This window comes from Haemaphysalis longicornis, unplaced genomic scaffold, assembly GCF_048455015.1.
Source record: "Haemaphysalis longicornis isolate Haplotype H1 unplaced genomic scaffold, Haemaphysalis longicornis Haplotype H1 scaffold_12, whole genome shotgun sequence".
In the NCBI taxonomy this organism is placed as follows: Eukaryota; Metazoa; Arthropoda; class Arachnida; order Ixodida; family Ixodidae; genus Haemaphysalis; species Haemaphysalis longicornis.
The window spans coordinates 62,159,620-62,173,614 of record NW_027526225.1 but is presented as its reverse complement, the minus strand read 5'-3'; positions in this window follow the sequence as shown (position 1 = coordinate 62,173,614).

The window sequence follows — 13,995 nt, the reverse complement described above, 5'->3', positions numbered from 1 at the left end:
CCGGAAGTCAACTGGAAGGGGCAGCAACACACTTGCATCTTCCAAAGGACATCCCTCTTCCAAGCGGAACTCGAAGTCCAGCAAGGTCAATGACAGTTCACGTAGGCCAAGCCAATTTGCGCCACCACCATCCGTCAAGGAGGAGGAGTAGGAATGCGCCAGTGCGGCGAAACGCGTGGAACAGCTACCTGTAGCTGCCATCAGCCCACTCAACATAAGCCCGACGGAGCTCGCTTTGATGCAGAAAAAAGACCGCACTCTTCAGTCCTGCTTCGACTCGGTTGGCAGGAAAATTACCATGAAGACAGCAGAAACGGTCTTTGTCATCGTGCACGGAATTCTTTTCCGCCGATGTCGGCTCCCATGGAAGAAGGAGATGGAACAACTAGTCGTTCCTAGCGGTCTCCGCAACTTCGTTCTAAAATGGCCCATGAAGGGATTCTCTCCGGCTAACGAGGCATCAAAAGGACAACGGATAGGGTGCTGGAGGCGTTTTATTGGCCAGGCGTGCGATCCGATACCACGCGCTTTGTAAGATCCAGTGACGTGTGCCAAAGAACCGCACCGAAACATCTCGTGGGGTGCGTACCTCTTGGAAGTATGCCGGTCATAGAGACACCCTTCCAACGGGTAGCGATCGATATTATCGGTCCTCTCTCCCGAACCTCCCAGAAGGGGAATCGGTACGTCCTCATAATGCTAGATTTTGCAACACGTTATCCAGACGCAGTTTCTCTACCGAGTATTGAGACGGAGAAGGTGGCCGAAGCGTTGATGGAAACGTTTTCCCGCGTTGGTTCTCCACGAGAAATCGTTAGCGACCGAGGAAAGTCATTTACGTCAGGCCTGATGAAGGAGCTGAGCAGGCTCCTCTCGTTTGCACAGTTGCCCACGACACCATATCATCCCATGGCCAACGGGCTTGTCGAGCGGTTCAACGGCACGCTGAAGCAAATGGTTCGCCGCATGTGCCAGGAGAGCCCTAAAAACTAAGATAGGTACCTGGCGCCGCTTCTATTCGCTTACCGCGAAGTGCCTCATGCCAGCCTGGGTTTCTAGCCCTTCGACCTGATCTATGGCCGCTACGTCAGGGGTCTTACGGCCATCTTGAAGGAGTTATGGACAGGAGAAGGGATCGATCAAGACACGAAGACATCGTACGGTTACGTTGTCGATCTGAGAAGGCGCCTGGAAGACACCTGTCGCATTGCACACGAACAGCTTAGCAAACCTAGGGTAGTGCAGAAAGGCTACTACGACAGAAGGGCGAAAAGGCGCCAACTCAGCCCTGGAGACCAAGTAATGCTTCTTCTCCCGTCCGACACGAACAAGCTCATTCTGACATGGAAGGGGCCCTTCACTCTGCTGGAAAGAAAAAATGATGTCGACTACGTCATCGACTTGGGAACAGGAAACAGCTTGTTCCACATAAACATGGTGAAAAAGTATGAACCCAGGATTCCGGCTGAACAAACCCGTCGACAAGCTTCTATAGCACTCCAAACAGAGAATGCGGAATGGCAACAGCCGTATGAACATTCTTTTTACTGAACGTATGTCGTAAACCGGCAAAGCTTCTGTCTTTCGAACTGGCCCTTTTACCGCACCGATCGGCAGGGTACTCCTGCAGTGGCACAAAAGAATTGCCCATCTCATTGCATATGCCAGCGGGCGCCCGTCACCGCATGAGACTGTTTGCTTAACGTTGGTTTATATTCTAGTGGCGTGTACTGCCCTTGACGTTGTTTTTCCCCAACACCACTATAGTGCATTTTTTGTTGTGGTCAGAGTGATGTGTGATTTTTGCTTGGAATTTATCTTTGCCTTTGCGTCATCCACGGGTGTGTTTTTTTGTACCCGTTAATTTGAACTGAACTCGCGTGTGTGCGGGCGTTGGGAAAGACATTGAACGCTCCGCATGAAGGCCCACGGACAACCTCCGAACAGCCTGAGCAGGTTCTTTGAGCGCAACAACCTCTTGAAGGGGGGGGGGGGGTGATTGAGGATTTGCCATCATTGTTGGAAAACGTGGACCACGCGCTGTCGCACAAACACGTGAAGGAGAAAGAAAAGGGCTGGTAGTGGAACACGGTTCCAGCGGCAGCGGAGACTCGGAGCTGACGAGCGGACGAGGACCGGGGGCGGACCCGCAGTTCCTGTGATCCCGTCCGAGTTCGAGTAATTCGAGGCGTGTGAGTCGGGGCCCGGCAACGCGTGTGGGACCCGCGGACGACCGGGGCGTGATGGTCAGAATGGCCGAGGCTCGGGATCACGGCCCAGGGTGGAACCACCACTGCACCCGCTACGTAGGACGTGGTTCATCTTCTTCCGTCTCGCTCGGGCAGAGCTGGCGAGAGACGGCCTGCGCTCGACCACTACCGGGACTGTGGGTGACCCGCCAACGACTTTGCTGATCATCTACCGTCTAGGCGTCTGTGAGAAAATTTTTCCCCCTTTTTTGAACGCTGGTTAGGGGTACTGAACTGGTATTTTTTTGGCTGTTGTGCTTCTCAATGGTACCGGTTTTTCGCTGTCTCGTTTTCTGGTGGCGCTGTTAATACACTTTCTTTTCTCTTGCCCTCTCGAATACTGTTTGTACGCGTCGTGCACCCACAAGGCCAAACGAGTCCATCACACTGCTATTTATGAAAACATAACCCATGTAGTAATACAGAGAACTGAAAAGACTGCTTCGGAAAATGTCGCCGAACATCTTGATGTCTTTCAGGGCTATGAATGACTGTTTTTTGTATACTCAAATAAACAAAAGCAGACATTTTTTTCTTGCACCTACAATGAGACACGAAAGTAATTCAATTTATTTTACCATGGAAACAGACGGAACACAACTCCTTATCCTTTCTCCACCTTTGGAATCAAATACCGCCGACCAACTCAGCTACACGGTGTAGAAAAAACTTCGCCGTAGCTGGGGCTACGTACAATTTTATTCTAACATCAAAAATCTCACACGTCATCATAAGTTTCGTCGTTATTACTCAGGACACGAACGGTATTCAACATACTACTACGCTAAGAGGAAAGAAGAAGCCGTCATCATGAAACCCAGCTAATATGGCAAGACAAGCAGCTTCACTCAGCGGGTGAAACGTTGTCTCCACCGATCAGGCCTCACCCGAGAAAATTTCTTTCCTCCGAGAAATTCGTCAACAACCCTTCCCCTGCAACCGCCTCGATAGCCCCCTCCCGCTGGACAGCGAAATCACAATGTCGTCACTATGGTAAATGGTCAGTGATACAATACAACGCACATTGAGGACGGAAGGCATTCTGGTGGCCCACATGCCGGTATGGACCCTAGAACGGCTGATGCCGCTACCAAAGCAGCGCCCGCAAGAAATTGCACTGGGTCGTTTACCAAATTCCTTGTGAACAAAGCCCCGCCAATTATATCGGCAAAACTGATTTTCGCACGCTGCGGAAAAATACCCACAATTTTCACTTTGACGGGACACAGGCTATTGGTACCGAGGTAATATACCCACAAGGAATAGTCCTCAAGTTCTGCAAAATACAGGGGCCTCGGGGATGGATTATAGTTATGTATGCCGCCTTTTCCCAGTCACACTCACGGCTCCGAAGCGCAATCGGAGGTAGCGAGCAGAAAAAAAGGAAGGTATTGTGCACATTGAAAAGCGGCTTCTGGTCTAACACAGGAACCTACCCCCCCCCCCCCCCCCCCCCCAACCAAGAAGCCGATTAGGCTGCCCAACATTGGCAGCACCTTAGCGTTGCCTGGGTGCCTACTCCTCAAGTTCCCATCAACCAGATAGAATTGTGTCGAAGACCTTCACATTATGGGAAAGTGGGCGTTTTTGAATAGAATGCCGCATGCGTTTGCTCTTCACGCATATATCTGGATTACGGTATTTTCATTGAGCAAAGGTTCTTTGATGCCAGCTAATTATTTATCCCGATACTGAAATTATGGTTAAAACGATGTTTCTGTGCTGGTATGTCAGTGGTCAAAATCTAAACTTCTTTCGTCTTTTCGTAGCTGTGTCCTAAATAATGGGTGAGTAGTTTTACATAAAACGCAATTCGTTTAAAAATCGTGTAACCAGAACGCTGATCTCGCTAATACATTGGGTGTAATATAATGAAAGAAGCGTACATAGTCGCTGGTTTGGCTGTATGCGCTGCTCTCGTTATGTAGAGGGCCCGACGTTGTCCAGCCCATTTTTGTGCTGGTTGCGACAAAAGGTGAATTGTCTTTGGTCTACCTTGGTACACTTGTAGTCAAGGTCCAACTCCATAGCAGTTGCAGCAAATGAGGATGTTCAAGACACGCTCCCTGTTCCCGTCTGGGAAGACATTTTGCGCCCTAGCTATTTTCCATGGGCACCTATTGCTTCGAAAACCGAACTTCACTTGTTGCTTCACCCATCTATTCTCGAATCAAGGACGCGATAATGGCTTCAATGTAAGGCTAATATGTTGATTGCATATTGGAGATTTAAGTTAGTTAGCACAAGTTGGGATGATGGCCCTTTCAATTTATTCTTAGTGAAGTCTCGGCTTGCAGGAGCTACATTCACGTGCCTACAAACGTTTTCTCTGAAAACTGAGTGATTGTCATGGTTCTGAATCTACCGGTTTCGCAAATTTTCAGTTTCGTTTAACGTGTCACAAGTTCAGAGTTATAATTGTTTCGTCTTCATGCCCGTACGTTGTTTTCAGGGATAGGTAAGCAGTATTTTCTACCATGTCGCCCATATACAGCGACTGCTCCTCAATTAGCGGAGTTTCTGGCTATGCTGATTCGACAATCTTCACTCAACTGTACTATTTTCTGATGTTTATCATTCTTGCCATTTCAACCATTTCTGCAGCATTTTATTCGCGGAAGTTTTACTTTTCGGCAAAAAAACGAGATTTTTTTTGGGAGAACAGTTAAGAAATATCTTTATCTGGCTTGCTTTGTCAATGTACGCATCGCTGACCTTGTGGTCTGAGTTTTTCATTCTAAGGTGCTGCAATTGTTTTGGTTTTTTGGATAACTATTTCTACTCGCCTCGTTGTGGTTACTGCTATTTACCGCGCCATCGTTACAACATCCCGTGTACTAACTGCATTGGTACTTTAAATTTGTGTTGAGTTACGCGATTGTGCAACTTGGAGGCGTCTCCGTTTCGCCAAGCGACAAGGCTTGCTCCTATTTGCAGTTATTCTCGGAAGACTGTAATAGATGATTGGCACCCTCATATGACCGAGCTGCAAAGAAAAAGGTGTAGGTTTCCGATATCAATGGTCTTTACACAAATAGGTTTTAATCATGAAACAACTACATTCTAACTCGCAAAGTTCCGAAGTGGAGCTGTCTATTTTTTCGAATACCGAAAATACCTAGTTCGCTTATGTGCCCTCGTTTCATCATTCCGGTGAAGTTTTTCACCTGTTGCGAGTCGCACAAACGCTGCGGATAACACACAGCACAATGGGACACTTTAATTCTCTAGCGAGGTCTCAGTGGGAAGTAATGAGGAACAAGTAGGCGGGCTGTGGCTTAGCCAAAGAAGAAATTAGCGAAATGAATAGCGTTTCTGATACACTCACTAAGTATTCTTTTGGGAATTCTGGGTTGGCTTCGACCTCGTCACTTATGTGGAGTGACATGAGGTAATAACTGTCTCCTTTTATCCGCAGCTCATAGTAATACGTTGCATCTGCAAGCCAGAAGACAAAACAGATAAGTATTAATAAATTGTGCAAATGCAAGCAATGTCATGTTCCAAGTGGCGGCGAATTAGGTACAAGGGCAGGGGTGATATCGCACATACGTCTATTAAAATAAATATAATTACACTCAGAAGTACCGTAAAAGCTCTACGGGGAATGTTTTGTGCATAACGACAGTGGGTGCTGTGGAAAAAAATGAATAAAACCACAAGGTCAAGGACATACTTGCCATACAGAAAACTGCGCATTGCACGAATCTGCGCATTGCACTAACAACGAATCGATTGTAGTTCTCATGACTGAACGTTGCAGCTAGTGGTGCCACGTGAGGGATCCATACTGTTTTAAGTGCGCCAGGAGTATATATTTTGCCTAACATATAGTGCATACCAGGTCTCTACCTACGTGGCACCTGTGCAAGGAGACATTTTCTCCGCAAGCCATAAGAACGTTGTAGGAATTATGTGTTCCTTCAGTTTTTCAAAATACTTCTTGCAGAATTCCTGCATGCAGGACGGTATTAAATAATGGTAGGATACACAAGAAAGGTGAAGTAATAATTTATTGTGAAAACGTTAAAAGCAAAGAAACAAGAGGCTGAGCGAAAATAAATTTTGGGAATTTCAAGTGGGTGGAATTTCGGGTGAAATCCAATCAAAATCAAGTCAAATCAAAGTTTATTAGTTTCATGATAGTGCACAAATACATCGGAGTAATAAAATAAGAGGTCCCGAAGTAAAGCACTGCCGAGGGGCCTCCTATTATTGAATGTATGACAAGTGATTAAAATTAGTGGTTTAGCCTCACTGCAAGCGTACAATTTTTAAACAAATGTTCAAAACCTGCTGATATACATCCAAGCAATATTAGCTTATACACAAATACAAACCAGCGTTTAAATTATTGTTCAGGTTATTAGCAGACAAAAAGAGAAAGGAAGACTATAGAAAAGAAGCAAAAAAAAGACAAGTAAAGAAAAAAAAGAAAATACAAAGAAAAATGAAGGTTTGGCTGCGTAATGAATACTTTATAGCACAGCCATACCACACTGCGCCATTCTTCAAACTGCGGTAAAAACAAGGAAAATGAACGACTGTTAGCAATTGCGTTTCAAGAAAAAAACAACAATGTATCATTAATAAATTATACACTGCAGTAAGTCAATATTGCCGTTTTAGAATTATAGTTCTTTGAGCAGAAGCTGTATCATATATATGATGCAATGAGTGCGGGAAAAAAAAGAACCAGAGTTGGTTGGCCGTTGCGAATTTACAAAGAACTAGGAAGAGGGGTGAAGCCATCTGCAATTGAACACGCGCTTCAGTAAATATTATGTGCGGTTGCCCCCCAAGCACACTAGAGCGCATACGGAGCATCTTCCGTCTTTTAAAGCAGCCGATGAATGCAAACTGCCGCGTTTACAACGTCATGCATAAAGCTTCCAATAGCACAAAACTGAAAACGGGACACAAACGAAAGGAACACAGGACGAGTGCTTACTCACAACTGCAATCCAATCAGAAATCACAAAGGGCATCTAACCTCCCAGTGGCGCTAATTGAAGGTTTGGACATTCCAATTCACCCACTAGCCTAACTCGCCATTTCTGCTGCAGCATGCGTACTGTCGTCGCCTGGTTCACGAATACGGACCTATATTGTCAAGTGGCCTATATTTCGACTGAGAAGCTTTCCGTCTTCCCTGATGACGTTGCAGGACCTTGGCTCCGGACGGCCAAGGCCCAAAAAGCACCCGTGCATTTGTATGCAACAATGCTTTTAAATGCAGAGCATTTCAGTAACTCACGATGTCACCCGCGTTGACGTCCGTAGTCCGCACCGTCGTTGTCCCTACTATATAAAAAAAGTGCTACGAGTTGTGCCGCGCCTCCGCCAGATGCCGCCACGGGTCCTGCGACCGAGAGAAGACGCAGTGAAACATCCCCCTCGCGAAGGGCACGATCAAATGCAGAGCATTTCCGGGGGTGCACGAGGTTAAGTAGTTTGCGTTACGTTAATGTTGTTGCACTTGTGGCAACTGCTGACGAGAGAGCGCTCGTCAGCAGTAATTTGAATGAGTCAACAATATAAGGCGCGTTCGTAGCGTCCCATTCTGTGTCGGCTTTGTGGCGCAGTGGGTAGAGCACCATGTACATTGCGTTCCGCCCGCAGGGTCGAGGGATCAAAACCGGGCGCCCGATAGTATTTTTTTATATAGTAGGGACAACGACGGTGCGGACTACGGACGTCAACGCGGGTAACATCGTGAGTTACTGAAATCCTCTGCATTTAAAAAATACTATGGGGTGCCCGGTTTCGATCCCTCGACCCTGCGGGCGGAACGCAATGTACATGGTGCTCTACCCAATGCGCCACAAAGCCGACACAGAATGGGACGCTACGAACGCGCCTTATATCGTTGACTCATTCAAATTACTGCTGACGAGCGCTCTCTCGTCAGCAGTTGCCACAAGTGCAACAACATTAGCGTAACGAAAAATACTTAACCTCGTGCGCCCCCGGAAATGCTCTGCATTTGATCGTGCCCCTTGTGAGGGGGATGTTTCACTGCGTCTTCTCTCGGTCGCAGGACCCGTGGCGCCATCTGGCGGAGGCGCGGCACAATTCGTAGCACTTTGAAAAGATGCGGCGCCAGCCAGCTGTGTGTGTGCGTGCCGCACTTGTACAAATGGCGAGTGCATTAGCTGTCCACAGAGCAAACCATTCGTGCAAGTAAGCCGTTGCAGTCAGTCAGTCAGTCAGTCAGTCAGTCAGTCAGTCAGTCAGTCAGTCAGTCAGTCAGTCAGTCAGTCAGTCAGTCAGCCAGTCAGTCAGTCAGTCAGTCAGTCAGTTAGTTAGTTAACAACTCCACAAGCATTTGCGTTTCTTGCTTTTTTTCACTAACCCCATGTCCTCTTGTTTTACTGGTCGCAGTGTGCTCGTGTTTTCGCTTGTCTGCCGATGCCGGAGTCTGCATAGTCTTGAACCACCTTCAAAGCCTGGTAGAGTAATTCGTAGCATTTTCTGCAGGATCTTCGCTGGTGACACTGCTCATTCCAACAGCTTGGCTTTAAATGAGCAAGCCAAGCCAGATATCTTGCTTAGTTTCAGCAGTTTTCATCATATCGCTCTCTACCACTTGCACCCTATTCTCGGCTAAGCAATTCCAGTGTGGGTATCGAGGGCGACGCACTATCTGGCGAAGATGGTATCCTCGAGCAAAAGCTTTAAAGTGCCCTTTTGCGAATGACGGGCTATTTTCGGAAGGCACCTCTCTAGGTGTGTCGTACATTGCGGAGATGGCGCTGGTGGAATCAATCACTGTGCTCGCCGATGGATCCTTGTCTGGTGCAACTTCTGTGAAGTTGAACAGAGCGTCATATATAAACAAATAAGGCATGCTCTCTAAAATAGTGCCAAGGCTACTCGGTACCACGCTTGATAAGCCGTCGTGTGCATCTGCAGCGTCTCACATGGCTGATTGTATGCTTACTTTCTGCACACCTGGCACTTTCGAACAATGTTTCAATGTTGTTATTCATCTGAAGCCAGAAGAGCATTTCTCTCGCCACTGCGTTGGACTCGTTTATAACTAAATCACCCTGGTAAATTTTTTCGAGTATTTCGCTCTTCATGCAGGCGGTAAATACCATCTTACAGCACTTTAACAGTAGGCTTTATAATTGAAAGAGTTCCGTGTTAACCAGATTCAGCTGGTCTTCGACCGTTGCGCCTTCAGTAACCACTTCGAGGGCTTTGTTAATGTATTCAGTTTTCATGCTTTCTATCGCCAATTGTGGTAGGGTTGCTTGACTGACGCGATACGAAGGCACACTCACGCCATGGCTTCAAAGTCTTAGCTTTCGATTTGGTCTTTCCTGCAGTAGATGCAAACCAAGGACCGTATATCGCCGAAGAAAATCTGCTTCGCAGGAAAAAACGGAATTTTGGTGTAGTAACGACGCAATCACAAGAAGAACGGTTGCAGCCTTATCGACATGTCAGCAATTGGTTTCTCGGAGAAGAAATGTACCGGCGTGTGGTCCGACTCAGTGGTGATCGTACGACCATGTCTGAAATTATTACATCTTTTGCATCCATAGACAATACCACAGTTTTCTTATGACGTTACAAATATATCTAGGGAGCCTCAGTGGACCAGTTAGAAGTGCACGCTTCAGGCTTCCAAGGCTCACCATCATACTCTACTAACGCTGCACTTAGTATGATAATGCCTCACAAGATGTCTTTTTCCTCCATTGGGTCGACGTGTAGTGCTAGTATTGGCTAGAGGGCTATGCTGTCCCATGGATGCTTCCATTCCCTGGTATCAGTCGCCGACCAGTCAAGTGGCATGTCGTAGTTAAGCATGCTTGGGAGTAAGTGTGTATCCTGCAACAACGCCGGCAAAACACGTCAAAGTTGTTTACCACGCCAGGTGTCCTCTTTAATGCATGCTTGGCTTTCAGCTCTGATAGTTTTGTCATACATTGGACGAGTTAAGAGCTTGCCCTTACACTATAGACGCTAGCTACATCCCGTAACAAAGCAATCTTATCTACACAAGCATGCCCTTGGCTTCGTTGAAAGCCTGTCCGGCAATGTTGTGCCGCTTGTAGGGCGGCCCTGAGTCATTGAGTATGTTCTTCTTTCGGCCGTCTCCAGATCAGCACATCATCGACATGTTCTCAGACATCGGGCAGATATTTGGAGATTTCATTTAGAAACTTTTCGACCGCCTTTATGCGAGCAAATGTGGAACAGTAATCACAGCAACCGCTAGTGTAGGAACGACGTTGCTAATGTTCCAATTCTAGAACTTTCCTCTTCGAGATGTATGTAATGGAACCCAGCATTGGCATCGAAGCATGTTAAAACAGTGGCGTCGGCTATCTTGGACTCGACGTCTTCAGGCATAGACAACTGGTAGGGCTCTCTTTGGAGACCTATAAAAATTAGGCTGGCATCCATGCATATACAATGTTTTCGATCCTCCCTACGCACTGTAAAAACAGCGCTTAAACAATTGGTGGTCCTCGTCACTGTGACGTGGGTGCCGTCTTGTTTAGTTTATTCTCTCTCTGCCAAAAAAAAACTGAGGTGCTCGCTTGCTTGCGGTATTAGTATTCTTTGTCCATTACTAACAACAAAAAATTACATGCTAGCTCTGCGACTGTAGACGAGTGCATGCGCTGTGGTGGTGCCAAAGTGTCCGATTTTGCTCCCGCCAATGGACCGAGAGGTTGCACGACTGTCTGAAATAGGCCGTTTTGGGTATGTTTTGTTGAAGATACTGTTTGGAAGAATGTTGGCTTGTGGTCGTGTATGGATTTCTGACTGTAACTACAAGTTTCTCACTTTTGATTTCTGAGCCCAGTCGCGTTCGCCAAGCTTACTCTTGCCAGCTGCATCCAATATTTCGAATTCATCTTGCCTATTGAGTAATTGAGCAGATTATCGACTTTAAACCATTGAGAATTGTGATTTTTCGCGGTCAGTACAGGCATGTGCGCGCAAATGCCGGTCAGTATTGCCGAGCATGCCTCCGGCTGTAGCGTTGCCAGCTCTATTTGCGCTCTTCAGGGGAGGGATCGAGCACGTCGTCCGGATCAAGTCAACTTGTTTATAGTCTCGCTCCTCCACTTCTAGATACGTCGCTTTTGGTTTAGCTGCCTAAAACATTGTTCAGATTTCGCAAGAGTTACTATGCTATCCGTTTTCAGCTGTTCTCTAACACTTATATTCTTCTTACCAAACAGACTAAGGTCTTTACCTTCGGTTGAAGTGGACCGCCTACGTTACAAAACCGTGTTGTGTCTTCAAGGCACGCAAAAAATGCTCGAACTGTTCACACTGCAGCCGCACACATATCCTTAGTAAATATCATACACAAATTTTCTTACTTTGGGTTTCGAATTACATGTCGAATTTTGTCAACGCTCCCCTTCAGGAAAAGACGTGTTAAGTACATCAATTGCTTCAAAGTTTGTGGTTGTCAGCAGCAGCGTTGTCTTCGTTGCCTCAGAGCGGGGTTTAAGGGAAATCCAAAAGAGCTGAACACCGCTTCAATAACAATTTTTTTTGCGCGGTCAATTCAGTTCGATGTTTTTTCACTTCGTTTCGGCGTTTCACGGTGTACGCGTCAACTTACGCGACTTCTGACACAATGAATCATACTCACTATACTCCAGGTGCAGAGCGGGAGAAACCCAACGGGTATTGCGCACTTGTTGTTTGTACAGTTAGCGAGAGAGTGGGCAAGCGCTCTACAGTTGCATACGGGTATCAATAGTCATTACAAGCGGTTTCCAGACACTGATGGCAAACCAGATAATATACAAATACTAGTTCTGTGATCATAAGTTTTATACATTTTGCCGCATCAATAACTGTGAGCGTGTGTGACAGTAATGTGTTCCACTGGACATTTGTGAGTGGACTGAATGAACGAAAATGTTCCACAATATCAGATGTAAATTCTTTATCTTAAAAGGAAAATCGCTTCCAGGAAGGTGGTATCTGGTGTATATCAAAGGCGACTCGTAAACTCTAAACTTTTTCGCGCATAGTCAGCGCGAAACACGCTTCTTTGCGTGGTTAGCTTCGTTTTGAGCACCACGTGACTGTAACTACCTCTGGTTTTCTTCGATATAAGCTGGAAGCCGGTTGGGCAAACCTGTATTCGCTTTTGTTTACGCGTGATGCAAAATTGCATGCGTGTAAAACGTAAAAATAAGGCTAAGAAAAATCTCGCGAAAGCGATCGCGCCTTTCCTAATCACGCATATATATATATCCTGATATATATCCACAAACGAGCCGGGGGGCGCGCTGCTGCATGTTGTTGTGACTTGCGCTTCTTTTTTTTTATTTTGTCATGCGAAGGGATAAAATGGTGGCGCTCGCTTCAGCCATTTTGGCGGGAAAACAGAGTTATAGCTGTTGGAGGCTTCAGCCGAAGCAGGCAGTTTGTGCGTAATGTCTTTCTGCCATTCACGTGTGTACTCTCTACTGCGCGGAGTGTACGCTTTTTGTAGTAAAAAGTTGTGAAGAAGGAACAGTCTAATGGGTGATTTGACCTTGACTGGGCGGCGTGATGTGCCGCGCGGTTGGTGCGAGAGAACACCGACTGTCGACTGCCGCGAAGTCGAGTGCGGCACGTCGCCGTTCACTACGAACTCCTATTTTCCGGCCGGGTGACGTCCCTAAAGTGGGCAGACAGCTGTCATGCACGCTCGCTTGGGATATACAGGTAAGCAAATTATTTCATAATGCCTTTGCTGAGAATATATTGAACTATTTTCTGAATAACGACGTTTTAAGTATATTGTGTAGATCTACCTATTGACCTCAGAATTTCGCATTAGTTACTGTCAGGCCTTGTTCTCTACGTAGCTTCTGTTGGACACGGATCACGCGGTCAACCGGGAAAGTTGAGAAGAAAGAAGGAAGTGGTACGCTTCTCGTTGTTTTGGCTGGGAATTCTTTCTGTCGTTCGCCGTCCGGTTTGCGTCGGTCTCGGCGTATGGCGTTCGGCATCGTTGGCTTACTGGCGGGAAACTTCGCGGCCGCACTTGCTGTTCGCGTCGGTGACCATTCACGGGCGAGGAGGCGCTACACCGCTGGTGATGGAGCCGCCTGCTCTTTCCGTCCGCCGCAGAGCACTTCAAAAATTACAAAAAATATTGTCACACGCAAGTTCACACAGTACGAATCGCTGAAAATCCAATCGTGTTCCATTGTACGGAACCGCCGCTTTAAGGCTGCCATTAAACATGTGCTCGTTTGGGCTGCATATGACGGCAGACGTTTGCGTGCAGTATGAGAGTGCGAACGCATTGATTGAAGGCGCTTTTTACCTTCGCCAGGTTTCACTCGAGGACATCGCTTGCCGGTGCACTGTATGAGGCGACGTGAAGGTGCTGGTATGCGGCAGAACCCAGAGAAATCGCGAAGTTGCAACTGGACACGCCACCGGAAAAAGCATTGGTGCTGTGTTTCTTTGTCTGTTACATAAAGGATGTTACGTATCTGTGTGCTTTCAGGCAGTTACTAGGATTCCTTCAAGTCGTAGGAACACGTGAGGGCATCGAAGAAATTTCATGGGCGCTAAAAATGCTCGGGTGATTTGTCGATGAAACTGCACCTCGCCTGAGTGAAGTTCATAGGAGTATTCGCTTGCTGCTTTAAAGCGGCATCAACAGTTCATCTGGAGAATGTTTTATGGTTGATTTTTCTTTCTCAGGATTCTCTGTCCGGAAGCATTCCTGGAAGTTATTGTAATTAAAAAGTTTTGC